Source organism: Paroedura picta, chromosome 2, assembly GCF_049243985.1.
Source record: "Paroedura picta isolate Pp20150507F chromosome 2, Ppicta_v3.0, whole genome shotgun sequence".
NCBI lineage: Eukaryota > Metazoa > Chordata > Lepidosauria > Squamata > Gekkonidae > Paroedura > Paroedura picta.
Genome location: NC_135370.1, coordinates 114,919,589 through 114,946,921, shown reverse-complemented (window position 1 = coordinate 114,946,921; position 27,333 = coordinate 114,919,589). Strand labels below are relative to the sequence as shown.

Genomic DNA, 27,333 nt, shown 5'->3' with positions numbered 1-27,333 from the left:
GTTAATCAACAGGAGTGGGAGAGAGCTAGGAACGTAAAAATCAAAAGCATCTTGGAAGAATTTGGGAAAACAGATTTAAGGAAGGAAAGCATCAAAAGCCTGGAAGATTATTTAGAGGAGGAAGAGATTTGGATTGACAAAATATACAGAGTCTACTCAAAGGCGATCGCATGCAGGAAGCAATCAAGAGATTACTTGGTCTCTCTGTGCGACCTGACAAGGAAGAAACACAAATACTTCAAGACCTGCCAGTAGATACATCATGGAAAAGAGCACAATTCCACCTTTTGCGACCACCTGAAGAATGTGGTGAACAGTGGAGCAATTACTTGGTCTCTCTTAGGAAAGGCAGCAGTAACCTTTAGGTTAGGGCCGATATACGATGGGAACTGACTATATATTATTGGGATAATAATAGATTGTATCCTTATAAGTATTAACAATTACTTGGCTATTTTTTTCTCCTCTCTTCTCTAAGAAAATAACAGACTATACCTTTACATGTATCAACAATTACTTGCTCAGCTGGTTGTTTCTTTTTCTCTTTCTTTTTCTCTTTTGTAAGTGCTTTATATACAAATATATATATATATATATATATATATATATATATATATATATATATATATATATATATATATATATATATATATATATATATATATATATATATATATATATATATATATATGGGGTAATCACTGACCTGGAGCCAGATATCCTGGAATGTGAAGTCAAATGGGCCATAGGAAGTCTGAACAGCAATAAAGCTAGTGGAGGTGACAACATTCCATTTGAACTATTCAAAATTTTAAAAGACCATGCAGTAAAAGTGCTACACTCAAATTTGGAAAACTCAACAGTGGCCACAGGATTTGAAAAGGTCAGTTTACATTCCAAACCCAAAGAAGGGCAACGCCAAAGAATGTTCAAACAACCACACCATTGCACTCATTTCTCATGCTAGCAAAGTTATGCTCAAAATCCTACAAGCTAGGCTCCAGCAATATGTGGACCAAGAACTTCCAGAAGTACAGGCAGGATTTCGAAGAGGCAGAGGAACAAGAGATCAAATTGCCAACATACACTGGATCATGGAGAAAGCTAGGGAGTTTCAGAAGAACATTTACTTCTGCTTCATTGACTATGCTAAAGCCTTTGATTGTGTGGAGCACAGCAAATTGTGGCAAGCTCTTAAAGAGATGGGAATACCAGAGCATCTTATCTGTCTCTTTTGAAACCTATATGCAGGTCAAGAAGCAACAGTGAGAACTGGGCATGGAATTACTGATTGGTTCAAAATTGAGAAAGGATTTCGGCAAGGCTATGAAAGTTGATTCATATTTGGAAGTTGTCCGGGCGGGCCTGGAACCGGCGGGTCTGAAGGGGGGGGGGTTAGCGAGGGAAGGAGAAACCCTGAAAAAGGGTAGGTTACAAGGAGGTTGTGGCGCCAAGAAGGGAGGTTTAGAGACTAGACACCAGGCAGAAGAGTGACCCACACAGGATGGTGATAATGAAGCCCCGTTGGGAAGGAAAGGGTCGAGCGGCAGCACAAGCCGAGCAGTGAGTGGCAGCCCAAGCTGTGTGGCGGGCGGGGGCAAGAGTGGGAGCTCAGAGGTCACCTCAGACCTCTGTACCTTACAACGGGAGCCAGGAAGCAGCCCAACGCCAAATCAAACAGAGGGTCCCCATAGAGGCCTGCCCGGACTTGGGGGTTGGGTAAAGGGGAAAGGAAAGGAAGGTGAGCTACAGGGGAGTTGGCAGGGGGTAGCTTGGGGGTGAAGGGAAGATGGGTAAAGAATACTTAACCGGTACCATCGGCGGGGGAGCCGAAGAGCCAGACGATTGAGGAATATTCTCAGTTAGCCTGTGAGAGGGGCGGTGAGTGGGAGAGACACAACTTAAACCTCCCAGCTCACACGCCCCAAGGAAGGGCCTGACCAAGAGAATGAGAACGGTGGAACCTGGAAGAGAAAACTTGCCTGCGGAACCGAGAAAGATTCAAGACACCCAGGAACAGGGAGGGCGGGACCGGAAGTGGCTAGGTGGAAAACTTATATAGAAGGGGGTGGAGTTTCACGGAGGGATATAAGGAGCAGGAGCAGAATGTTGGGTGCGGTGTGTGCTTGAGAGGGAGCACTGTATATGCAAGAGGAAAACAACTGGATAAAAAGAAGTTGAAACCTCATTGCTGTCTTGGCTTGGATGTACCTTGCAACAAGAGAACAAGCGCCACGGCAGAGAAGGGCTTGCCCCCAGGGGGGGGCTCAAGGGCGCCTCACAGAAGTATTCTTCTTCTTTAAAACATTCAGACATAGAGATTTAAAGAAGAAGAATACTTCCAAATATCTTTTGGTTGAGACCAGACATAATCAACAGCGACTGAAAGGCCCCTGCTCCCCCCCCCGCCCTCCCTGCCCCCCCTGCCCCCCCTCAGAATTCCACCAACATGCTCTGGACCTGTTTGTATTGTCGCACTGTTGTATTGTCTATATTGTTTATACTGTTACATTGTTATATGGTTACAGCCATTAGTTATTATTGTAAAGTTATTCACATGTTTATAGATTGTTTTATGTATTGTTTGTTCTTATGTAAACCGCCCTGAGCCTCCGGGGAGAGTGGTATATAAATATAATCAATAAAATAATAAAATAAAAATAGTTTCTTGTGTATAAGCTTAATTTAATAGACTTGGCTTGTTTTCAAGTAAATTGATAGAGACTGAGGCTGAAATATAAATTCTAATTGCCTACGTCACTGCTAATCAACATCTTTAAACCGCCCATGGCGCCACAGGCGCCACGGACTATATAATTCGGTAAGGGGTCTGGAGGTGGGATTAGTCCATGATGAGGAAGGGTCCGGATTGGACCCTTTTCGCGCCTGCCGATTGGTCCCTCCGATTCCCAGCTCCAGCAACTGCGAGCCGCGCGCAGCGGGGAATGCAGCGGGCGCTAGGACCTTACAGTGGTCTTCGGCGTGCTGGTCTGCGGCTCCTTCAGCGGCGGCGGCGAGCTTCTGGCAGGCTGGTCCGAGGGTCCACTTCTTGGCGCTCTCGCGGCCAGGCATGGCAGCAGCCGGGGCTTCGCTCCTCCTCCGGCGCCGCCGCCTCCTGCTGCTCCTGCCGGCCGCCTGTGCGTCCACAATTTGCAAGACCTGAATGAAGCTAATAGTTGGATATTTTGAAAGTCATTCAATCACAGGGTTGCGATAAATTAGAAGCAGCTTAATATACACATAGAGATAAAGCATATAAAACCATATTAATTATGGCTGTTGTTGTTGTTAGGTGTGAAGTCGTGTCCGAACCATCGCGACCCCATGGACAATGATCCTCCAGGCCTTCCTGTCCTCTACCATTCCCCGGAGTCCATTTAAGCTCGTACCGACTGCTTCAGGGACTCCATCCAGCTACATCATTCTCTGTCGTCCCTTCTTTTGCCCTCAGTCGCTCCCAAGCATTAGGCTCTTCTGCAGGGAGTCCTTCCTTCTCATGAGGTGGCCAAAGTATTTGAGTTTCATCTTCAGGATCTGGCCTTCTAAGGAGCAGTCAGGGCTGATCTCCTCTAGGACTGACCGGTTTGTTCGCCTTGCAGTCCAAGGGACTCGCAAGTGTCTTCTCCAGCACCAGAGTTCAAAAGCCTCAAATCTTTGACGCTCGACCTTCCTTATGGTCCAACTTTCACAGGCATACATTGCAACTGGGAAGACTTTAATCTTGACTAGATGCACTTTTGTTGGCAGGGTAATATCTCTGCTTTTTAGGATGCTGTCTAGATTTGCCATAGCTTTCCTCCCCAGGAGCAAGCGTCTTTTAATTTATTTGCTGCAGTCCCCATCTGCAGTGATCTTGGAGCCCAGGAAAATAAAATCCACACAATCAAAGGCTTTAGCATAGTCAATGAAGCAGAAGTTGATGTTTTTCTGGAACTCCCTAGCTTTCTCCATGATCCAGTGTATGTTGGCAATTTGATCTCTAGTTCCTCTGCCTCTTTGAAATCCTGCCTAATTATGGCTGTCTAAAATCACATCTTTATAACCCATTTACAAAAGCCTAAGTCTTAGATCTGTTTCAGTATAGCAGTCAACCAATTAACAGAGACAGGTCAGTGCTGCTTGTGTTGCTGGACCTCATGGCAGTGTTCAACTTGGTAGGCTTCTTGCTCATCACTGTATGTTGGTATACAAAGAACAGCCCTCCAGTGGCTGATCTCTTTTCTACAGGGCCTCAAACAGGTTTGCAGTGGGAGAGAGTCATTGGTAACTTTGCCAACTCCCTTGTGGAGTACTGCAGGGTGTGGTTCTCTCTCCCACCATATTTAATATCGTCATGCACCCTCTAGCCCAGATAGTTCAGGGAGTTGGGCTGGGATGTTACCAATGTGCTGATGACACCCAGCTCTACTTCTTAATGGATGGATGGTTGAACTCTCTCCCAGAAATATTCACCAGGTGTTTGGAAGCAGTGATGATCTGGCTTCAGTAGAGCCATCTGAAACTCAATTCTTCCAAGATAGCGGTCCTGTGGCTGGTTAGGGAAGGACCAGGTGAGAAAGTGTGATTGTCCTGCTGAGATGGTATATAGCTTGCAGTTGTGGAATCCACTTGGAATTGGGTTATGATTATGACACCTCCCTGCCAATGGAGGCACAGGTCACTAAGTAGTACAACTGGCATTTTATCACCTCCATGAGGCAAAACTACTAGTGCCATGCCTGGCCCTGGAACACCTAGCCACTTTGATCCAAGTGTTGGTCACCTCCAGATTAGATTTATTTAATATGCTCTAGATGTAACATGCTCTGTAACATGCTCTACCCTTGACACTGATCCCAAAATTGCAGCTGGTCCAGAATACAGCAGCCTGAGTCCTCACCCAAACGCCATGGAGGGTATAAATCTGGCCTGCTCTGAGGCAGCTGCAGTGTCTCTTAGTTGAATTCTGAATCCCCTTTAAGATATTGATGCTAATCTTTAAGGCCCTACATGGTTTGGGTCCAGCCTATCTGAGGGATCATTTGGCTAACTGTACCCTTAAAGCACATTATGATTGTCTAATCCAATAAACTGGTGATCCCTGGCCCAAAAGAAGTACTTCTGACCTCAACCAGGGCCAGGGCATTTTCAGTCCTGATGGAATGAGCTTACAGAAGGGCCTTGACAGAAATGTGTCAGTTCTGCAGGGCCTGTAAAATGGAGCTCTTCCACCAGGTGTTTGGTTAAGGTCAATGAACATCATGACAATTCTGGATGAAACATCAGTTGGGCTCCCCAACCCCCCCCCCCCCATGTAGCAATACGGCTTAATTGGCTAATCAGTTGGTATGACTGATTTTAAGGTTTTTAAGGTTTTAATATTAAATTACTGATAAATTGTCTTTTTACTTTTTATCCTATGTGGTTTTAGAATATTGGAAACCACCCTGTGCTGGCTTGCTGGGAGGTGGGGTGTATAAATCTCAAAATAAATAAACAAATTTTGAAGTCTACAAATTGCTTACTGTGTAGTGGCTGCCATTCTTGTGGGATGGTAGGATGAACAAATAAGTCTCAGTTCTTAATGGGTAAATTCTCAGCACTTGGTAATGCAGAGATACTCCCTGGCATTAAAAGGCTTTAAAGGTAAGCTTAGATTTTTTTTGGATTTAACATGGGAAAAAAGGAGTCATTGTAGCTCAAGGGCTGATTCTGCACTTACTTTGTTTTTTCCGTTGTGGATCCTGCTGAATTCATATTGATTTGAACTCGGGTCTTCCTCTATCCCGCCCAATTGAAACAGAAAGTGTTCTGCATTTGATTGGGAAAGCTCAGGGCAGGGAGGGTAGCCAAGGAGTCTCTTTTCTTGAACAAGGAGGGGAGGGGGAGGATTGGAGACAGCAGAGGAATGGGGAATAAATCCAAGAGGCAAATCTCTGCTGAGAGGAGTTAGGGCTGCTGGAGCGCAGTCACTTTAAGGGAAGTCTTGCAACTGGGAACCAGGAAGTCTTTGAATTCATGCCCTGTTTTGCTGTGAGGCATGGAGCAGTGAGTTAATTCGCAAAAAGAGAAATCTACGCATTTACTCATGGTGGTTTTTGAAATATCGAGCCTTATATCCACTTTAGGATATCGCAAGGAAAAGGTAGGGTCACTTGAATCAATCATGCATGTTGCAAAGGGAAAATGTGAAGCATCCAAAATCAAAATGGAAATTGAATTTGGTGTAGACTGCAGGGATTTAGTCGATCTGAGAGTGGGTAAAGAACCCTGTGCAGACTACCCCCAGGTTATATGTTTGAAAAGCTACCACTATGAATCCGTTGAAGGTAGTTCAAAAAAGTGCTGTATTCCAGGCAAACTGAAGCTTTTGAACTACCTTCAACATTTTTGTGTTAATAACTATGAGAGTCCAGGGGAGGTTATTATGCATTCTTATCCAATCAATTAGGGGACTCTTTCCAGATTGAAAATCTACTATCTGGCTTTCAGTGTACTGATGACAATGTACTCCATTATCTCCTATAACTGTCAATATTGAACAGTTATTGGAGATATGACAAATGAAACCAAGTCTTCATCTGCTGGCAGAAGACACCAATATGGAGAGACAGACAAAACTCCCTAGGAAGGGAGCTCCAAAGTTTTGATGCCACAGCTGAGAAAACCCTTTCCCAGATTACCAGCCATCTAGCTTCAGATGGCAGGGGCCTCAGGAGCTGACCAGACTGAACAGGTAGCCTCATTTGGGAGAAGGTATGTTGTTCTCAGGTCATACAGGGCTTTAAAGATCATTATCAGCACTATTAATTGAGCCCAGAAACAAATTGGAGTGATATGGTCTCTACAACCCAGTCCAGTCAATGCATTAGAGGCAGTATTCCGTACCAACTGCAGCTCCACAAACAGTGCATTGTGATAATCTAATCTAGATGTTACCAGGGCAGGCATCATAGTGGCAAGATCTTTTCTACCCAGGAATGGCTGCAGCTGACTCACCAGCTGAAATTAGTGAAAGGCATGCCTGGCCGCCACTGCCTCCTCTATCCAACATGAGACCCAGGTCCAAGAGCACTTCCAAGCTCTCAACCTGCTCCTTTAGAGGGCATGCAACTCCCTCTAAAACAAGGGATAATCCATTTCCTGGGTCAGGCCTTCCCCCCACCAGGTAGTATAAGGTGACCAGATTTTAACATTGGTAAAAACCTGTCAGCACCAAAGACAAAGCTGCCCGCTACAAAGGGACCGTCCGCAGCCCCTCAAACAAAATCGGACCCTCGTCCGCCGCCATTACATCGCGCCCACTGCCGGGACCTGCAGCCACCGCCGGAGCAGAGCCGGATCAACGCCGCTCCACCGTCACCGAGCAGAGCCGGACCCCGACAACTTCCACCGCTGCTGACCCACACCCACCACCTACAGCCGCCGCCTGAGCAGAGTCTAACTGCTGAAGCTGCCCCACCATCACCACGCCGAGCCCACCTTTTCGCGCTCTCGAGCACCACGTTCCCGACCGCCGCCCACACGCGCTCCATCGACCCGCGCTTCCTGACCACCGCTGAACAAGACTGGCCCTGGTCACAGCCGACCTACCATCCCCAGACTCTGCTGCAGCTGCCCACATCTCAACGCCGCGGGTCCCTGCCGCAGCTGCCGGGGAACAAGGAAAGGAGAGGAAAAGAAGGAAAGGAACACTAACATAATCTAATAAGGAAGAAAGAGAAGTACCAAACCCTCGGGGGGGGGGAGGGCCCTATAAGGAGGAGGAGGAAGACACAAACAATCGGACATTAATTTAATTAACCAATTCCAGAAAAAGGGGGGGGATTGTCACGGGGCTTCTACAGACTCTGCGAGGAGGGGGGGGGAGAAGAATACAAACGGGCATAACTTGTACCCAGAAGGGGGAAGGGCATCAAACAACTAATAGAAATTAAGCGGGAAAAATTGAGCGGGACAATTGAGCGGGAAGAAAATCAAACGGAGAGGGAAAAGATCACAAACGGAGATAACTCCGTTCCAAGAAGGGGGAAGGGACGGCAAACAAACTACCAGAAACTGGGCGGGAACAAATCGGGCGGGAAGAAAAACCAAGCGGGGAAACTGTAAACAGAAAACGGAGGGGGGGAGGGTAAGGGGGAAGAGAGCGGGGGAGAAAGAAAGACAAGACACCAACCAAACTACCAACAACTGGGAAAAAATCAGGAAGCAACATTGTGATGTGCACAGAAAAGAGGGGAAGGGGAAAGAAGGGAAAAAGGGGAGGGGGAGGGGAGAAGGGGAGGGGGGAAAGAAGGAAAAAAAAACGGGAAGGGAAGGAGAAAGCGAGAGGAGAAAGGACTGAAATAAAGAAAAGGGGAGGGGGGAAGGGGAGGGGGGAAAGAAGGAAAAAAAAAACAGGAAGGGAAGGAGAAAGTGAGAGGAGAAAGGACTGAAATAAAGAAAAGGGGAGGGGGGAAGGGGAGGGGGGAAAGAAGGAAAAAAAACAGGAAGGGAAGGAGAAAGTGAGAGGAGAAAGGACTGAAATAAAGAAAAGGGGAGGGGGGAGGGGAGGGGAGGGGGAAAGAAGAGAAAAACGGGAAGGGAAAGAGAAAGTGAGAGGAGAAAGGACTGAAATAAAGAAAAGGAGAGGGGAGAGGGAGAAAGGAAATACTCCAAAATCAAAAAAGAGGAGGAATCAAGAGGGAGTCAAAGATAGCCCAACCTTCACTAGCTACCAACCCACACCTGACTTATCCCCACCCCCCTACCCAGCCAAACCAAATTAAATCAACATATCCACCCACCAATCAGCCAGAACAATAAACCCAACACAATTAAACACCATCAACTGACCTACCCCAAACCCACCCAAAACAATTAATTCTACCAATTAAATAACTAATCCCCACCCCAAACAACTGATTCTACCCCAAAACCACCCAAATAACCAATCCTACCAATTAAACAATCAATCACCATCAATTGAACACCCAACCCAGCCTGAGGAAATTAGCTCAATCAACCAATTAGCCCAACTTACCAACCAACCCAATAACTTGCCCCCCACTTACCAAACAACCCTACCATCCAACTGAACCACACCCAATTCATAAACCTCAGTCCCAAGCCAACATGAAATAACACACAGATCACTCATACACCACACACCCCTGGATTGGGCAACCCTGAGGTGCCACAATAGGCGATCGGGACTACCCCTCCAGGCTCCCACAACGATACACATCCTACACCCAACACATAACTACACAAGTGGAACTGGGAAGCCCTGAGAGGCTGTAATTAGCGATCAGGGCCAACCTCCCACAGATACACAAACTCACACACACAAAGACAGAACCGGGGTTTAACAATCAACCCCAGCCAAACCACTGAACCAAGAATTGAACCAACAGTGTCCATAGAGCTCACAATGCCTAACAAATCTGAAGAAGGAGGAAAAGCAGGGGCCTTGATAGGGTCAGGGATCCCAATAATAAGGGGCAAAGGCAGGGACAGCGGATGGCGGAGGTACATCAAACCAAGGGGGCCGAAAACCAAACATACTCAGGCCCCCTCCAGACTCCGCCCCATCCCTCGTGACACTAGGGTGGAGGCAAAGGTAAACAACCCGCCTCTGACACTGGTGCTGTGCAACGCCAGGTCAATAAACAACAAAACCTCTACGCTGCAAAACTACTTTGTAGAGCAAAGAGCGGACCTGGCGTGCTTGACAGAAACCTGGACCAGGGAAGGGGAGACAGTTGCCCTCAAAGACCTAGCCCCTGCTGGGTTCTCTGTCCTCCACCAGTCCCGGACAGCGGGGCGGGGAGGAGGGGTGGCAATCCTAACCCGAGAGGCTTTCTCCTTTAGAGCCCTCCCTGCGCCGTCAATACCAGGCATTGAATGTGTTGGCCTCGGATGGGGATCAACCGAGAGCGTGGCCATCTGGTTAGTATACCGCGCGCCCACTGCACCACCAGATGCCCTGCCTGCCCTGCTAGAGGCGGTGGCGGCCTGGACGCTACAGTTCTCCAGTCTACTAGTCCTGGGGGACTTTAACGTCCATGCTGAGCTACTGTCCTCTAGAACTGGACAGGACCTAGTGTCAACCATGGCAACACTGGGGCTCTCGCAATTTGTTGTTGGCCCCACCCATCAAGCAGGCCACACCCTGGACCTTATTTTCGGCGTAGGTTTGGATGTGGATCTGGTCACAACAACAGCTGTGCCATGGTCAGACCACTATGCTCTAAAGGCTCGGCTAAGGCTTCCACCACCTCCTCAGTTGGGCGCCGAGCAAATTTTAGCTCGCCCGCGGAGACTTATGGATCCAATAGGATTCCTGAACGCTCTGCGGGAACCAATGCCTCCCGGCACTTCTCTCAATGGCCTGGTCAGTGACTGGCATGACAGACTGCTGACTGCCATTGATGAGATAGCTCCCCGACGCCCTCTCCGGCTCCGTCTCAAGCGAGCTCCCTGGTACACCGAGGAGCTTCGCGACAAGAAACGGGAACTGAGACGGCTAGAGCGAGTTTGGAGGAAGACTCGTGACGAAGCCTCGAGAACATCTTATAGAATGCAGATGAAAGCCTATGAGATGGCGGTGAAGTCAGTAAAACGCAATTTTTACTCGGCTACCATCGCATCTGCAGACTCACGCCCAGCTCAATTGTTTAAGGTAGTTCGATCTCTCACTGCCCTGATTGAAGGGCAACAAAACAATAGCCAATTGGACATCAGCTGTGAGGCATTTGCGAGTCATTTTGCGGACAAAATCTCGACACTCCGCCACGACCTCCCCCCAACCTTAGATACAAAAAGTGAACTAGAGGCCCCTTGGCCGTCTTTGGAGAAAACTATGAGTAACTTCAGACGACTCACGCTGACCGAAGTGGACAGGATTCTAGCGACAACAAGACCAACTACATGCCCACTAGATCCTTGCCCATCCTGGCTCTTGAAAACAGCTGGCATAAAGATAATGGGCCCCCTCCGGGAGATAATCAACCTATCTCTAACAACAGGAGAATTCCCGGAGGGTTTGAAAGAGGCTGTGGTACGTCCACTGTTGAAAAAAACATCTCTAAACCCACAAGAGCCTAACAACTACAGGCCCGTGTCTCACTTAGCGTTTCTGGGCAAGATGATAGAAAGGGCAGTCGCAAACCAACTGACAGAATACCTGGAAGAAGCTTCGGTCCTAGACCCATCTCAGTCTGGCTTCCGGCCTGGCCATGGGGTAGAGACAGCGCTAATCGCCCTGACGGACGACCTCCGTCGCCAGTTGGATCGAGGCGGGTCGGCACTGCTGATATTATTAGACCTCTCAGCAGCGTTCGACACAGTCGATCACGAGCTTCTAGCTCGCCGCCTCATCGATGCTGGAATACAAGGGACAGCCCTTCAATGGCTGATCTCCTTCCTCCAGGGTCGTGGACAGAGGGTTGCAATAGGAGAGAAAACATCAGGCCGCCGGCAACTTACTTGTGGAGTCCCACAAGGAGCGGTCCTCTCTCCTATCCTATTCAACATCTTCATGCGCCCTCTCGCACAGCTGGTACGGACGTTCGGGCTGGGTTGCCATCAATATGCAGATGACACCCAGCTCTTCCTCCTGATGGATGGCCGCCCTGACTCTCCCCCAGAAGCATTAGCCAGCTGCCTGGAAGCAGTGACGAGATGGCTCAAGCAGAGTCGTCTGAAGCTCAATCCTTTAAAGACGGAGGTCCTGTGGCTAGGTAGGAAGGGCCCTTGCGAGGAAGCGCGCCTGCCTACCCTGGATGGCGTGCAGCTCTCCACGGCTCATGCCGCCAGGAACCTAGGCGTGATTCTGGACGCCTCCCTCACAATGGAGGCCCAGATCACAAAGGTAGCGCGGCTGGCATTCTACCATCTCCGCCAAGCCAAACTACTAGCGCCCTACCTGGCCCCGGAACACCTAGCCACAGTGATCCATGCGACGGTCACCTCTAGACTAGACTTTTGTAACTCGCTCTACGCAGGCCTGCCCTTAGCCCTGACCCGGAAACTACAACTAGTTCAAAATGCAGCAGCCAGGATCCTCACGGCAACACCGTGGAGGTCCCATATCCGGCCTATTCTTCATCAGCTGCAATGGCTACCAGTTGAATTCCGGATCAGACTAAAGGTTCTGGTAATTACCTTCAAGGCCATACGCGGTCAGGGCCCAGTGTACCTGAGGGACCGCCTCCCCGCCTATGCCCCCAAAAGAGCTCTACGCTCTACTGCCTCAAATCAGCTAAGGATCCCTGGCCCTAAAGAAGTCCGTCTGGTCTCGACCAGGGCCAGAGCATTCTCTGTTCTGGCCCCTACCTGGTGGAACGAGCTCCCAGAAGAGATCAGGGCCCTGACGGAGCTTAAACAGTTCCGCAGGGCCTGCAAGAAGGAGCTCCTCCATCAGGCATTTGGCCGAGACCAGACGTAATCAACAGCGACCAAGGGCCCCTGCTCCCCCCCCACCCCCCCTCAGAATTCAATCAATAAACCACCCCTCTCAGAATCCCATCAACAAGCCCTGGACCTGTTTGTATCACAACTGTTTACTGTTATACTGTGTTGTGTTTGGTTGCAATTGTTGGTTATTGATGTATATGTTTTACAGACTGTTTTATGTAAGGTTCCTTGTTATAATGTAAACCGCCCTGAGCCTCCGGGGAGGGCGGTATAGAAGTATGATAAATAAATAAATAAAAATAAATAAAGCGGGACACCATTGACCGGAGGGGGTTCTTGATTAAAATTTAGTCTATATGGAACAACAAAAAATTTCATAGAACACATAGAACGCAAAAATAGTATTGTAATATATATTTTTTTACTTTCAACATAAATACAATTTGCCAGGTATCCCCCGATGTCTCTCCAAAAGTGGGACAATCTGGTCACCCTAAAGTAGTACCTTCAATTTGTCAAGATTAAGTTAGCTTTCGTCCATTTCAAAAGTGTTTCCAGACACCACAGTTTCTACAGTCTCTGCTGGTATCCATAGTTAATTAAATCTTATATAAAAATCTCATCTTTAAGAACTGAATTCTCTACAATCAAATGTTTTGAGGAATACTGTTAATTTTTAAGAACTGGATGGCTATAACTGTGGTATTTAAGGATCAATGACACTTAAACTGAATTTTCAAGTCATAATCACAATTTATACTATAGCCAGCAAATGGGATACAGAGCTTTATCTGCCTTCAAGGTTACTGGGTTCCTTCATGGAAAAAATGAAAAGCCAGGATAACACTAGCTTAAAAAATCCTGTCTGACTGCTCAGGGTTTTGCAGGCAGAACATGAGAATGATGAGAAAAGGTCTGCTGGATGCCATGTCTCCTTTTCTCCATGTCCCTCAGAGAAATATGGTTACAACTAGTAAATAAGCCCGCTGCAGGCTTAATGCAGCGGGCGCTAGCGGGGCTGGGGTGTCTTGCGGGTGGCTGTGGCCGTCGGCAGCGAGGCAATCAGTGGCGGGGCCGGGCGGGTCGGCGGAAGCATGGCCGGAGGGTGTGAGGCTGGGTGGGCCATAGGCGCGCAGGGCAGAGGCCGGCGGTGCGGCGGCAGGTGGCGGCATGTCACGGTGGCAGGCGCAGTGGCTGGCTGGAGGCGTGTCAGAGGCAGCGGCAGTGGCCGCTGGCTGTAGCAGGGTGCGCCATGAGGGAGCGGCCGGCCAGGCGAAGTGGCGGTGAGGAAACAGTAGTGGCCGGCCGGCTGGCCAGCCAGAAGCAAGGTGGAAGGGGGGTGGATCGGGAGGTGCTTTGCGCCTCCCAATTGGTCTCTTGCCGCCGGACTGACAATCGGAGGGCCCAATCGGCAGGCGCAAAGCGCAAAGCGCCTACCGATTGGGCCCTCCGATTGTCAGTCCAGGGGAAGGAGCCTATGGCCCCTTCCTCATCACAGACAGGGCCCGCCTTGGGGGCCCTTACCGAATTATTTAATCCGCTCCGCTAGGAGCGGGTTAAAGATGGTCAGTGCTAAACAATGGTTACAATGGTCAGTGCTAAACAACTGATCAAGTGCAGTCTTCAAGCAAAGGTTGGATGCACATTTTTCTTGGATGCTTCAGTATGCTTAGGGCTGATCCTGCGTTGAGCAGGGGGTTGGACTAGATGGCCTGTATGGCCCTTCCAACTCTGATTCTATGATTGCTAATAATGCCAGCACTTAATCGTTCTCTGCGAAGCTCAAAGGATAGTGGATTTTTTTAATGCAATGTAAAGTGATGATGACTGTTGGCAACATTGCTCATTGATATCTGGGAGCAGGAAACAGTTCCATGAAGATATATTGGCAAGCTAATATCCTTTGTTCTCCACAGGTGATATTTGAAGTTCTTAATGACATGTTATTATCAAGTAGATATGATAACATTAGGAAAATCATTTTCTGTGATTTGTCCTGCACTTTTTTGTGAAATATGTTTTTTGTAGTAGACACCCTTTCACCCGGATTAACTTCACATTTGACATACAGGTCAAAAAAACCTGATCAAAAGAACTTAAGCCAGTTTCAGAGATTTGTTGATTTCACTTCCAACCAACTGGCCTAATTTCTTGGCTCTTCTTGACAGTCAAGCTAGTTTCCCTTCTGAATAAATCAAACTCCAGTCAATGAAGAACAAGAAAATAATGGTTTCCAGCAGGTTCAGAAAAGAGGACACAATGAACGAAACTGTCCAGTTCCACTGTGGTTCCAGTGCTATATGGAGAGAACTCACGGTGAATAAATGGTGTGGAGACAAGCAACTCAACATTCCATACCTATTTGCATCAAAGAAAACAACCTGGGCAACATGCAGTGAAATTTGTGTGAAAAAATCATGTTGCTACATATAATAACTGATGCCTTATAACTAATCACATGTGGATGAACTGCTGGATTTAGTTGTAAGGAAGGGAAATAGCAATGCATCAAAGCATACAAATCCAGAATGAATATGTTTGCATGAATGAGTAATATTATCATCTCCAACATAATCATTCCCACTATTTCAGAACTGAAAAATGTTCAAAGTAAGAAGCAACAAACCACATGCTGCAACTTGATTTACAAACTTATGGTAAAGTTTTTCAGTCTGTTCCAGGAAACAACTGCTGCAAAAACTAGGCCATTGTAAAGAAATATAACACTCTCAGATACCATTTTTAAAAGAGTACAAGGAGGACAAAACTGAACTAAAAATAGTATTTTTTAAAAAGGTAGGACTTTGTTTAAATAAAGGGTGGTGGGGGGGGATAATTCCCCCCCCTACAAAATACTTTCTGTTTTGGGAAATTTGCTTCCGAAAGCATTGTCGCCTAAATGAAAGTGTCAAAAATTAAGGTTGGTAAATAGCACTTTTTTTCTTTAGCACATTCAAATTGGCAGAAAAGGGGATTTACTGATTTTTCACCCAGATATACTTTCTGAGAATTTCCTTCTATGTGGAACATTCTAATGTGTATTTCTAATCTTTATGCACAAGCCAAAATGTAGAGGAAGAAATTAGTGGAATCTGCACCAGCAGACAGACAAAGGGAAACTAATGTCGCACCGGGCTACACTCTGGTCCTTGGGATCAGTCAAAGGGGTCAGGATGTCCTGCTGTACTTAACAGCTAAGTCCATCTTCATGGTTCATAGTTAAGACTACTGCACTTTCTCACGTCTCAAGCTGGTCTTATCTTAAAAAAACAAATTAGCAGCAGACAATTGGGGGAGGGATGGGATTTTTAGCCGTCATGTTATTAGATTGATGTTTTAATGGGAATTTTAATGGGGTTAGTTGTTGTGACCCGCCTCAAGCCTGTCGGGAGAGGCGGGAAATAAATCTAAATAATAATAATAATAATAATAATAATAATAATAATAATAATAATAATAATAATAATAATAATAATAATAATAATAATAATAATAATAATAATAATAATAATAAACAGTCAGCCCCACAGCATCTCTCCAATGTAAATGCAGAGCATCTGCTGGATAATCCAGGTTCTTCTGAACAATATTTCCTTTGCTTTCTTCGTATTCTACAAGTATATATACACAGCCCACTATTCTACTAGAAACACATCTCCCTGGAAAACCACAGTATTAAGGTGTGTCTACAGTCAACCAGATCAAGTGATAAAACTTGCCTTTGCCAAAACTGTTGGGGGTTATTGCTGAAATGTTCCATCATACAAAGAAGCCACAGCACATAGCATAGGATGCCCTGTTCACCCTGACATGCCAATTGTTTGTGCTTCTGCATGTGTGGCAGACAATATCCAAAGAATGCAGCCTTTTACTTGTACAACGAAAAGAGACAGTTCAAAAAAAAATGCCATGTGAAGCCTGCTTATTGTATATTTGTCCCTACTTGCTACATGATAATAGAGCATCTGAACACTTGCCATGAGAACTGAATGACACTACTAGAATTCAAGGGACATTTTTACTACATCGACATTTGGTTAAAAGATGATAATTTAAAGAATCACTTGAGTCCAAAGCTATCTTTCCTTCGTTCTCAAAAGTGGCCTTCCCAGGGCCTAGTCTGCACACAAAGGATAATGCACTTTCAATGTGCTTTGGCAGCTGGATTTTCCAGTGCAAAACAGGAAAATCTACTTCTAAAGTGCATTAAAAGTGCATTATCTATTGTGTGCAGACTAGGCCCAGGTTTGTGCTTTGGTAAAGTTACACACACACACACACAAAACTCCAGTCATTAATCTGTGGCTAAATGTATAAATAGATAAATGGATATTACTTCCTCTAATATTGATGTGTCACTGAGGTACGGTTTAGAAGAATCTTGGCCTTTCATTTCAAAGAGTATACTTAATAAGAGCTGTAAATTTTCCTTACAGAAGCTTTCTCTTGATTTATTAGCAATCAATAAACCCCTTTTTCAGGAAATCCAAAACATCAAAGCTTGTGGAGCTTCTGGGCCTCTTGACTGACAGTTAATATAGTCTGAAAGATTATATTGATTGCAGACAGCTTTCTAGACACAGCTTGTAAAAATCATTGATATACAATGGTGAGTGTACCATTAAAATGAATAAATGAAAAATTGGGTCAAAGAAATTACCAGTGAACTCAGTCATTGAGAACGGCTGCATTATCGTAAGCGCCTGTTTTCTGATTCCCAGCATATGGCCAGGGAAGGGGAGGGGGTATAATGCAGTGACCCGGACAAAGCTCCAGTGCAGTGATACACAGTGGCTCAGGAGCTGCTTGTGGCTCTCTGACAGGCTACCTGGGACTCTTCCCAGATGGGACACGCTTCCCATATTCTAGGAAACTGGGCAGGGTCACTGCTCAGTACAATTTGTGGTTGGAAAGTTAACTTTTATTGCTGCGGTGCTGGAGAAGGGGTAAGCTGCGAGCTTTCCTGAGCTGTGGGCTTCATTTCAAGAATGGGAGGGCCAGTCCTGCCAAACAGCCCCCTCCCTTCCCCTGCAGCTTTTACATTCCCATCTTAGCACTGGAGCAACTGCCAGGAGGAAAGCAGGCTGATTGTAGAGAACAGAGAGTAAAACCACTACAGCAACCAGCCAGGAAATGCTTGTTATTCTCTCCTTTCTCCACAGCCAACAAGTTCTCCTGTGAGAGCAATCTCACCTCTTCCTTAACCCTCATACTTAGGAGAGAGCAAGAAGGCCATTGACACCAAGGCTGGCTAAGGTTCAACAGTGGTGAGAAGAGACAATCCTACATGTGTGGACATGCTCCAGTAATTGTTTTTTAAGTACAATTTTATTTACCATACGAATAAGTATATCTTATTATTGTGTGTATGTGTGTGTGTGTTTGGTCAGCACACAGAGCCTGCAGTAGTCATGTGTACCTTATGGTTGTTAGTCATTATGAATGCGGTTCTCTGTAAGTAGAGGGGTGAGGACCACTGCTCTGTTGGTCTGTATAGCAATATGATCATCACAGATCAATCATTTTTCTGGCAGGAAGGCTGCCTAGCATTGTAGCATCAGGTAAGTTCTCCCATGAATAATCAACATGCTAGTCCCTATACAAGTAGTCAACTTTGGAAGGGCAGAGGACATCATGTCTGTTTTGCAGTATATCAGATCACGTGATCATTCTTCAGGATCATCTATTTTTCCAGCCAAGCAAGACGAGCCTTACAGTATGACCATGAAAAAAAAACCCAGCAAAGTAATAGTTATTTTGTTGTTGTTTATCATCATGGGGAGCCTTGTTTTAATTTTCTTCTCTAGCTAACCTATAAATTCAACATAGTATTGTAAGCTCTGGGCTGGGAAATACCTTGAGATTTTGGGTGTGGAGCTGAGGGTGGGTGGCATTTGGGGTAAGTAGGAACCTCAGTGGTGTATAATGCACACCCTCCAAAGCAGCCATTTTCTCCAGGAGAACTAATCTCTTTAATCTGGAGAGGAGCTATAATTCCAGGGGACCCCAGGTCTCATCTGGGACCTAGCATGCCTAATACTTTTTGACCCTCATGGGAGACTGCTAAGGGGCCCATGTAGCGGGCCCATACAGCCACACAGACCCCCTGCTTAAAAACCCTTTGACCTTTTCTGATAACATTATTATACTTATTTTGAGTTATATTAAAGTGAATGGTCCAAATGCCCTTACATTACAGGGCAACTACGTATATATTTAATCTTGGGCTTTTAAGTCTTGCTGAGGATCTTGCAGTCCCCATAAATATCTCTGCGACTCCCACTGAAATCTGAAAAAGTATTTCGATATCCAATTAGATCTCCACTTTTTGATGAGCTCTACAGCAATTGCATGTAGCATCATTCAGGATTAGTTGGGAGAGGGGGTTTTCAGGCTCTCATTGTCTTCCTCCTGCATAGCTCAGAAACAAATATTTTCTGCTTTTGTGGCAAATCACAATTTGTTTTGTTTGAAGTACAACAAAAAATGTCTTCTCAAAACAAGGATTCAGAATTATGATGGTAGAAGAAAATAAACCATGACCTTGATTTGGATGAAATGTGGCTTGCCAAAGGTCTTTTATTTCTGGATTGTTCAGAAGAAAGCACAGGATCCTGTTTTCATGTGTTATATCTGACCCACATCAGCAGGGAAAGCTTTTCTTCATAAAGTGATGAGGAAAAACCCATCTGAGGATTTGTGTTATGCAGCTAGTTGCGGTAGTAGCAACTTTACAAAAGAAAAGGAAAGGGGAAAAAAAGATGGCAACCTTTTTATTTATTTTATTTTGGGGTTTTTATCCCACCTTTTCTGGAACTCAGGGCAGCTTACAGCAAAGTTAAAATACATAATAATTAAATGTAATTTTGCTTTTAAAATTCTAAAATACAGTTTTAACATTTCTACTAATCTAATTGTCAAGAAGCTAAGGCCACCTCTTCTTTACACAATACGTTGAGATGGATTACTGAACTGGGGCCCATACGGGGTTTTTGAAATGTCTGCAGATGGACGTTCACCTGCTAGCTTCCTGAAGCCCTTGCGTTTTTTCTACCTCGTAAATCAGTGGTCCCCAACCCCCGGTCTGCGGACCGGTACCAGTCCGTGGATCAGTCGGTACCGGGCCATGGCTCCTCTTTGTCCACTTCCCTAGCTGCTGCTTCTGGGGCTGCCCTGCCACTCTGCCGCCAGCTCACCTTTGGTGCCCTCCAGCAGCTGCCATGGCTGGGGCTCCCCCTCAGCGTGGCACTGTGCAGCTGCTGCTGGAAGTGCCCCCCAGTTGGCGGTGGAAGTCAGGGGCACCGGCGGGAAAGCAAGTGGAGCAGGGGCTCAGGCGACGACGTCCCTCAGCAAAAGACTACTCCCCTCCCGGGCCTCAGTAAAATTGTCAAGTGTTGACCGGTCCCCAATGATAAAAAGGTTGGGGATTACTGTCATAAATAACCACAGGCACCTTTACTGCAATACAAAGCTGTTTTGCCTGAACTGGACTTGTGATTCTGTGTTGTTCAAATGCAAGTGAACAAAAGGACTAATAACATTTCTCATATCAATGGCCCGTGATATAACTGGCTACTCTAGCAGGAAGTGGTCTGATGGAGGCTGGAAGGAAGTGTCACAGTATATAAACTTTGAAGGAAGTCCACCTTCCAAAGCAGTCATTTTCTCCACAGAAACTGTGGATATCAGTTATAATTCCAGGAGATCTCCAAGCCACATCGGAAGATTGGCAGCTGAAAAGTCCACCATTTTCTTCTTATGATGACAATTTTGTGACATAGCTGAGAAATGATAACTTGACAGAGCCATTCCTCAGTGGAACAGGCTTCTTCAGCAGGCAGTGGGTGCTCTTTCTTTGGAAGTTTTTAAGCAGAGGCTAGACAGAAATGCTGACAGAAATGCTGATTTTATTAACTTAGGCAGATTGTGAGTGGGTGGGCAGGAAGGGATGTGCCAGTGTTTGTCTCTTGTGGCCCTTCCTTGCATACCCAGGGAATTGCTGATCAGCACTGTGGGATGGTAGGTGACTTTTCCCCAGCCCAGGCTGGATTCTAGAGATTTGTGGTGGGAGGATCAGTTGAGCATGAAACTGGGGTAAGTGTGGGTGGGCAGGTAGTTGTGAGTTCCTGCAAGCGGTTGGACTAAATGACCCTGGAGGTCCCCTCCAACTCTATGATTCTATGATCGAGTGAACTTCATGGCTGAAAAGGAATTTCCACTAATATCCTCTTGGGTCAGGACCAGTACTCTTCTTGCTATAACACAGTTTCTGTGCAACTATGTATCTACAAGCTGTGGCAACTATCTAAAGAAGGGTAAGAAATCTGTATCATGAGGGCTGGAATTACTTGGAAGGGTAGTGGCTGGATAGGGTATTTTCCCTTGCTGTCCATATAGGTGAAGTAAATTTACAGAACTAGAACTGTGGTAAAACTGAGGCATAACTTGGGGTTTGTGCATGGGCAATAACTTGCAATAAATATAAATAATGTTTAAGAATAAAGTAAATATATTATGTTCCAGGATCATCAAGCAGCTATTGCATAACAAGGGCTTGGATCCATGGGAGTGTTCCTGTAGGTAGAATTTCCATCCATGGAGTTTTATCTTCTTGCTTCCCACTGCAGCCAGGGGCATGTTGGGATGCAGAACATATAGTGTGAGGAAACTGTACTGCACAGGTAGCAATCCATCTTTGCAAATGCTCTGACAGATCCATGCCAAGAAGTTTATAGTACCTTTACGAATTAGTGCATAGAAATGATCAAATTCATTTTACAAGCCTGCTTTACTACACAATACCCATTAGGCATCTGTAACCTCCAGGCTTTTAAGAAGAGATTTCTACATGTCAAAATGATTAAAGAGAATTTATTTGCCAGAATAGGTCACTGGTGATATTTATACCAGCAAGGAAATCACTGGTAGTTCAGTCCTCATTGGTAGAATTGTTATGGTTATATATATATGGTCAAAAAATCCTCAAATCTGCTTCCACTTTTAATTTGTCAAAATTAAAGAGCATTTTGAAAGCAAGCTGGTGAAATAACTGTTCTGAGCAATGATACATATGCCCCCTCCCCCTGCTTCTTCCCTGTTTTCTAACTGCACTTTCCACAAATATACTTTTCTTCACATTATTTAACATTAGATATGCTGATTCAGAACATTTCATGCCCTTAAGTACAGCATATGATAAAAAGGATACAATTAATGGAGCATTACCATGCACATAATGAAGAACTGTCAGAGGTTAACACTGAAATGTTATGAAAGGCTAAAATACATACTGTGTCTAGAACTCTGTGGCAAAATATAGCAAGACTAAAAAATAAATAAGGAAAACAAAATCATATTTTCTCCTTTTTGTAAATAAATTCTGTTTGTTTTTCTTTTCTTGCAAAAAAACCATCAGTAAAATCAACACTAAAAATGGACTTAATGATGCTGAACAAGACTTAATAGCAAATAAATGGATTTTAAAGGATAACCTGGATGCCAAAAGCCAGCCAACCCAAACAAAGCTGTTGCTAGCCTTAGGATCATAGAATCTTTAACCGCTCCTAGCGGAGCAGATGAAATAATTTGGTAAGGGCCCCGAGGGCGGGCCCTGTCCGTGATGAGGAAGGGTGCCAATTGGCCCCCTTCGGACTGACAAGCGGAAGGCCCAATCGGCATTCTCTAACAGGTAGGCTGTGAGGGGGGGGGCCACGGCGGCCTTGCCGCATGGACCACAGCCGGCTTCAGGTGCGGGTCCGGCAGCTGGGAAGCCGTGGAGCCGCCCCACCGCATTCACGACACCCACTAGCGCCCGCTGTCTTCCCAGTACAGCGGGCTTTCTTTCTAGTCAAAGAATAATAGAGTTGGAAAGGATTTCCTAGGTCAGTGGTCCGCAACCTTTTACAGGCTGCGGACTGGCGGCGGCATGGAGGGTGATTGCCCAGCTGCGCATGCTGCGCATGAGCGGCCAAAAACATGCAGTGCGCATGCGTGACCGGGCTGCGCATGCGCATATGCACTATGCACAGCTGAAAACACGCATGCGCGACACTTTTGATGTGCAATATAAAAGAGCTTCTGAAAAATTGAATAGGGCAAATGAGTGGCATGAACTCCTAATATTTGCTTACAGTAGCTTTGCTGCAATGATGTTGTTGAGAATAAACGGTTCTTTTGCAGTGTTGCATCTTAGTTATTGTATTTTGCTTCATTTTCCAGGGACCTGAACCCAGTGCTGAGCCAGTAGCTGAAATCCCTTAGCACCGTTATGTGACAAATATACTCCACAAGCAAAAGTGCTAACTTCCTTTCTGGCCAATATTTCTGTTCATGAAGAATAGTAAAGTCAAACACACACAAAGTTCTGTGAATGATGCGGAAATACAACAATTCACATAAAAATCGATTTAGAAGAATCTAGTGAGGATCATTTTAGGCTGCTCAATCTTTTATTCTTTTGTTTGTTCCTGGGTTTTATTGCTGTTTTTTAAAGTAATTAAGTGCAACACATCAGGATCAGACATCCAATAAGCAATGTAATAGGATTAGGATGCAAGATCCTGAGGGGAGGCAGTGATAGCAGTGGAGGGGCAACCTGGAGGAAGAAGGCAAAGCTTCACCTTTAAGAGTTAGCTTGGAGTGTGGAGGAAGAGAGACTGGCTCTCTTGTACCATCTGTAAGTGGCTAGAAGATCTGACTGAATTATTAGTCCTTGACTACAGAGCTGGTATTTCCAGCACCACCCAGTGGCTGCAAGAAGAAAATCCAGAAAGGTTCATTCTGGCTTTCTCTGCTGCTCCTTGGTTTGGCCTGAGACTTAAGAGGGGTGGAGGGAATTGCTCCTTATGATCTTCTGAGAGGGGAAGGCTGAGTGGAGTTAGGTTCTGCTGCTTTTAGGACTGGTGAGGCAGGGTGACGCTGAGAGAACCCCTGTTACAGGTGGGATCTGGCACACTCGTTCCTCAGCCAGTTACTAGTACCACCAGCTGTTAGGTTAAGGCAGGGTGGTATGGTAGGGTGATTAGTAGTTGGGAGGGCAAGGGTTGGGAGGGTTAGGGGGTTATTGCAGATGGGAGGGAATTTAGTTAAGGAGGGTAAGTTTTAGTTAAGGAGGGTAAGTTAGTTAAGGGGGGTAAGTTAGGGACAAAGTCCCCTCTCAGCTGGAGCATGGGTAAAGAGGGAATGCTTGGCGGGGGGGGCATACCGGGGTCAGGATACTGATCATTATGGGCCAGGGCAATATGGTAGGGGGAGGAGGTTGGACAATAGAAGAGCAGGGAGTGCTTGAGTCCCTCATGGGGCCTGATCGCGGACAAATGGCTGTGGCCCCGGGTGTGCTTGCTCTTCTTCTAACCTCCATCCCATCCCCAGAGATGTGAGGATGGAAGCTAAGGAGGATTCAATTTAGTCCTATGCAATGCAAGGTCAATCAACAACAAGGCCTCAACTCTGTAGCAGTGTTTTGCAGAGTCAGGGGCTGATCTTGCTCGCGTGACCAAGACCTGGGCATGGGAAGACAAGTTAGTGGCCTTGAAAGAACTAGCCCCACCTCAGTTCTCGGTCCTGCAACCATCTCAGACCCATAATAGAGGAGAGTGGTGGCAAACATGGTTTGGGAGGCTATCTTCTATAGGACTCTCCTGGTGCTGGAGATCAGTCGAGTGGAGTGTGTTGGTATTGGTTGGGACTCAGTTGAGAGCATGGCCATCTGGCTGGTATACTGCCCACCCAATGCACCGCCAGATGCCGTGCCGAGCCTGCTGGAGGCAGCAGCCACTTGGGTGTTGCAGTTTCCCAGGCTTTTAATCCTGGGAGACTTAAATGTTCATGCTGATGCACTGCCCCAGGACTTCGTTCAGACCTGGTGTTGCCCATGGCGACACTTGGGCTCTTGCAATTTGTAGCCGGGCCCACCCATCAGGCCAGCCACACATTTGACTTGATCTTCGGTGCTGGGATAGAAGTGGGGCTGGAAGTGGCTCTAGCCATACCTTGGTCAGATCACTATTCCCTGTGGACCCAACTCAGGATACCACCCCCTCCCCAATTGGGCATTGGGTACATTTTTGCCTGCCCACGGAGGCTTATGGATTCACTTAGTTTCTGGAATACTCTGTGGCACCCAATGCCTCCGGGCATCTTGCTGACAGCCCTGGTGGAGGACTGGCAGACCTGCCTGGTAGCCAGTATAGACAAGATTACCCTTAGATTTCCTCTCCACCCTCGATTCAAACGGGCCCCCTGGTATACTGGAGTGCTCTGGGAGAAGAAAAGGTAAGTAAGACAACTAGAGCCTTACGCTCTGTGGGTTCAAACTTGTTGGTCATCCCTGGTCCTAGAGAAGCTCGCTTGGCCTCAACCAGGTCTAGGGCATTTTTGGTCCTGGTCTCTACCTAGTGAAATCAGCTCTTGGGAGAGCTGTAGGCCCTGCGGGAACTCCCGGTGTTCCTTATGGCCTGCAAAATGGAGCTGTTCTGTAAGGTCTATGGTTGAGGCAGGGGTAGTGAGGAAGATCAGATTGGGATCCCCCCAGTGTTAGGCAGCGGTTAGGCCGCTTGCTAACTATGGCACCTCTTTCCACCCCCTTTTTAGAGGCTGGTTGCGGGGAGGTTTAGAGGGGGGGGATGGGAGATTGGGTAATTAACACCATGTTTGTTCCGGTTTTTCTGTTGTATGTTTTTTGTCATCCTGTTGGTTTTTAATGGGGGTTTTATTGGGGTTTTTAGTGGACATTCTGCCCATCTGATAGTGCTGGCTCAGTAAGTTTTTGTATCCAGAAAGAAAGAAAAAACCCTCTGATGTAAGTAACACCAGCACATTAACTCCTACGTTTTGGGAGGAGGGTCCCAGAGCCAGGATTGGCCCAGGGTCATTGCAGCATCTTGGGAGTAGGATTGAAAAGGAGCTGATCACAGTGGGTGTATGCATGTGTTTTGCCAGCCAAGCATACTTCCTCTGAGTAGCATATATGCTTCTGAGTCAGCCATTATGGAGGAGAAGAAAGCAAATGCCCAATAACTGTTGTTTTCAAAATTAAATTTAAATATCTTTTTTCATTTTCTTTTTGGGAATTTGCACTCCAATCTGTATAACTGTGTAATCTGTATAATTTTGAGATATGTTGCTTAAGAGCTAAGGAGATTACATTAATTAATTCGTATAAGACTTGCTTTGCCAATGTTTCCCAGTACTTTGTTTGATGGTCCTCCTATGTGGTGAAAGGGGTGTGTCTCAAGAAGTGCAGGTGGCTACCAAAGAAGGACCCCCATAATTTTTAAAAGAGAGCTGGGGAGTAGAGGGGGATTCTTCCAGGGAAAACTGGGTTCCCCTTCCCTCTGGGGAATGCTTGCCAGTAGCTGGCTAGATGCATGAGTAGGGAGACTGATCCAAAAGTAGAGGGAGGTTTGTTAATTTGTAAGCTGCCACAAGAGGTTTGTTGGAGAGGCAGTATGGAAAATGTCTAAATAATTAAATAGTATCATTCATTATTTTAGTTATCAAGTAGGAAAGCAGCCCAGGAGTGCTTAGTTATGGGTCAAAGATGTAATTTGTAACTTCTTGGTAACTTCTAGTTTAGTTACCATTCAATATTTGAAAAGATCATTTGTATTATTTTTATATGCCATATAAATCACAAGGAAAATACCTTAAGAAATTATCTTATTTCATGGCCCTGATTAAAATTTATGCTGATTGATTTTCCTATGTTAGGCCAGCCCCAGATTGCTATTACCTTCCCATTTCCACTTGATGAAATTTTGACACACCCTGTCTATCTGAGGAGCTACAGCCCGGACTTGATGTTTAATTATATCTTTAGCTCTCATAAATCCAAGACAGCATAGGGCAGCCTTTATCTATTTTATTACCATTGAGAAACCCCTGAAACATTCTTCAGGATTCTAGAAACCCCAGAAGTGGTGCTATCATGCAGAATACGGTTGGGAAGCATATTTTTAAAAATATGACATACACAAATGTGATGGGCTTATGTTGTTGTTGTTAGGTGTGAAGTCGTGTCTGACCCATTGCGACCCCATGGACAATGATCCTCCATGCCTTCCTGTTCTCTACCATTTCCCGGAGTCCATTTAAGTTTGCACCTACTGCTTCAGTGACTCCATCCAGCCACCTCATTCTCTGTTGTCCCCTTCTTATTTTGCCCTCAATCGCTCTCAGCATTAGGCTCTTCTCCAGGGAGTCCTTCCTTCTCATGAGGTGGCCAAAGTATTTGAGTTTCATCTTCAGGATCTGGCCTTCTAAGGAGCAGTCTGGACTGATCTCATCTAGGACTGACCGGTTTGTTTGCCTTTCTTTGGGATTGGAATGTAAACTGACCTTTTCCAATCCTGTGGCCATTGTTGAGTTTTCCAAATTTGTTGGCATATTGAGTGTAGTACTTTTACTTTTACTGCATCGTCTTTAAAATTTTGAATAGTTCTATTGGAATGCTGTCACCACCACTAGCTTTATTGTTGCTCAGACTTCCTAATACCCATTTGACTTCACATTCCAGGATTTCTGGCTCCAGGTCAATAACTACCCCATCGTGGTTATTAGGGATGTTAAGCTCGCTCTTGTATAGTTCCTCTGTATAATTTTGCCACCTTTTTAAAATCTCTTCTGCTACTGTGAGGTCCCTACCATTTTGGTCCTTTATCATACCCATCTTTGCATGAAACGTTCTCTTCATATCTCCAATTTTCTTGAAAAGATCTCTGGTCCTCCCCATTCTATTGTTTTCTTCTATTTGTTTGCACTGTTCATTTAAGAAAGCATTCTTATCTCTTCTAGCTTTTCTCTGGGATTCTGCATTCAATTGGGTGTATCTTTCTCTTTCTCCCTTGCCTTTCACTTCCTTTCTCTCCTCAGCTATTTGTAAAGCTTCCTCAGACAGCCATTTTGATTTCTTGCATTTTTTTTCCTTTGGGATGGTTTTAGTTGCTACCTATTGTA

At 45.8% G+C, this 27,333-nt stretch overlaps 1 protein-coding gene across 1 annotated transcript in view; it reads right to left on the bottom strand.

Moving 5' to 3' along the window:
• The window catches only part of PRR5L (proline rich 5 like), a 275,462-nt gene that overhangs the window by 172,592 nt on the left and 75,537 nt on the right, over positions 1 to 27,333 (bottom strand). The window lies entirely within an intron of this gene.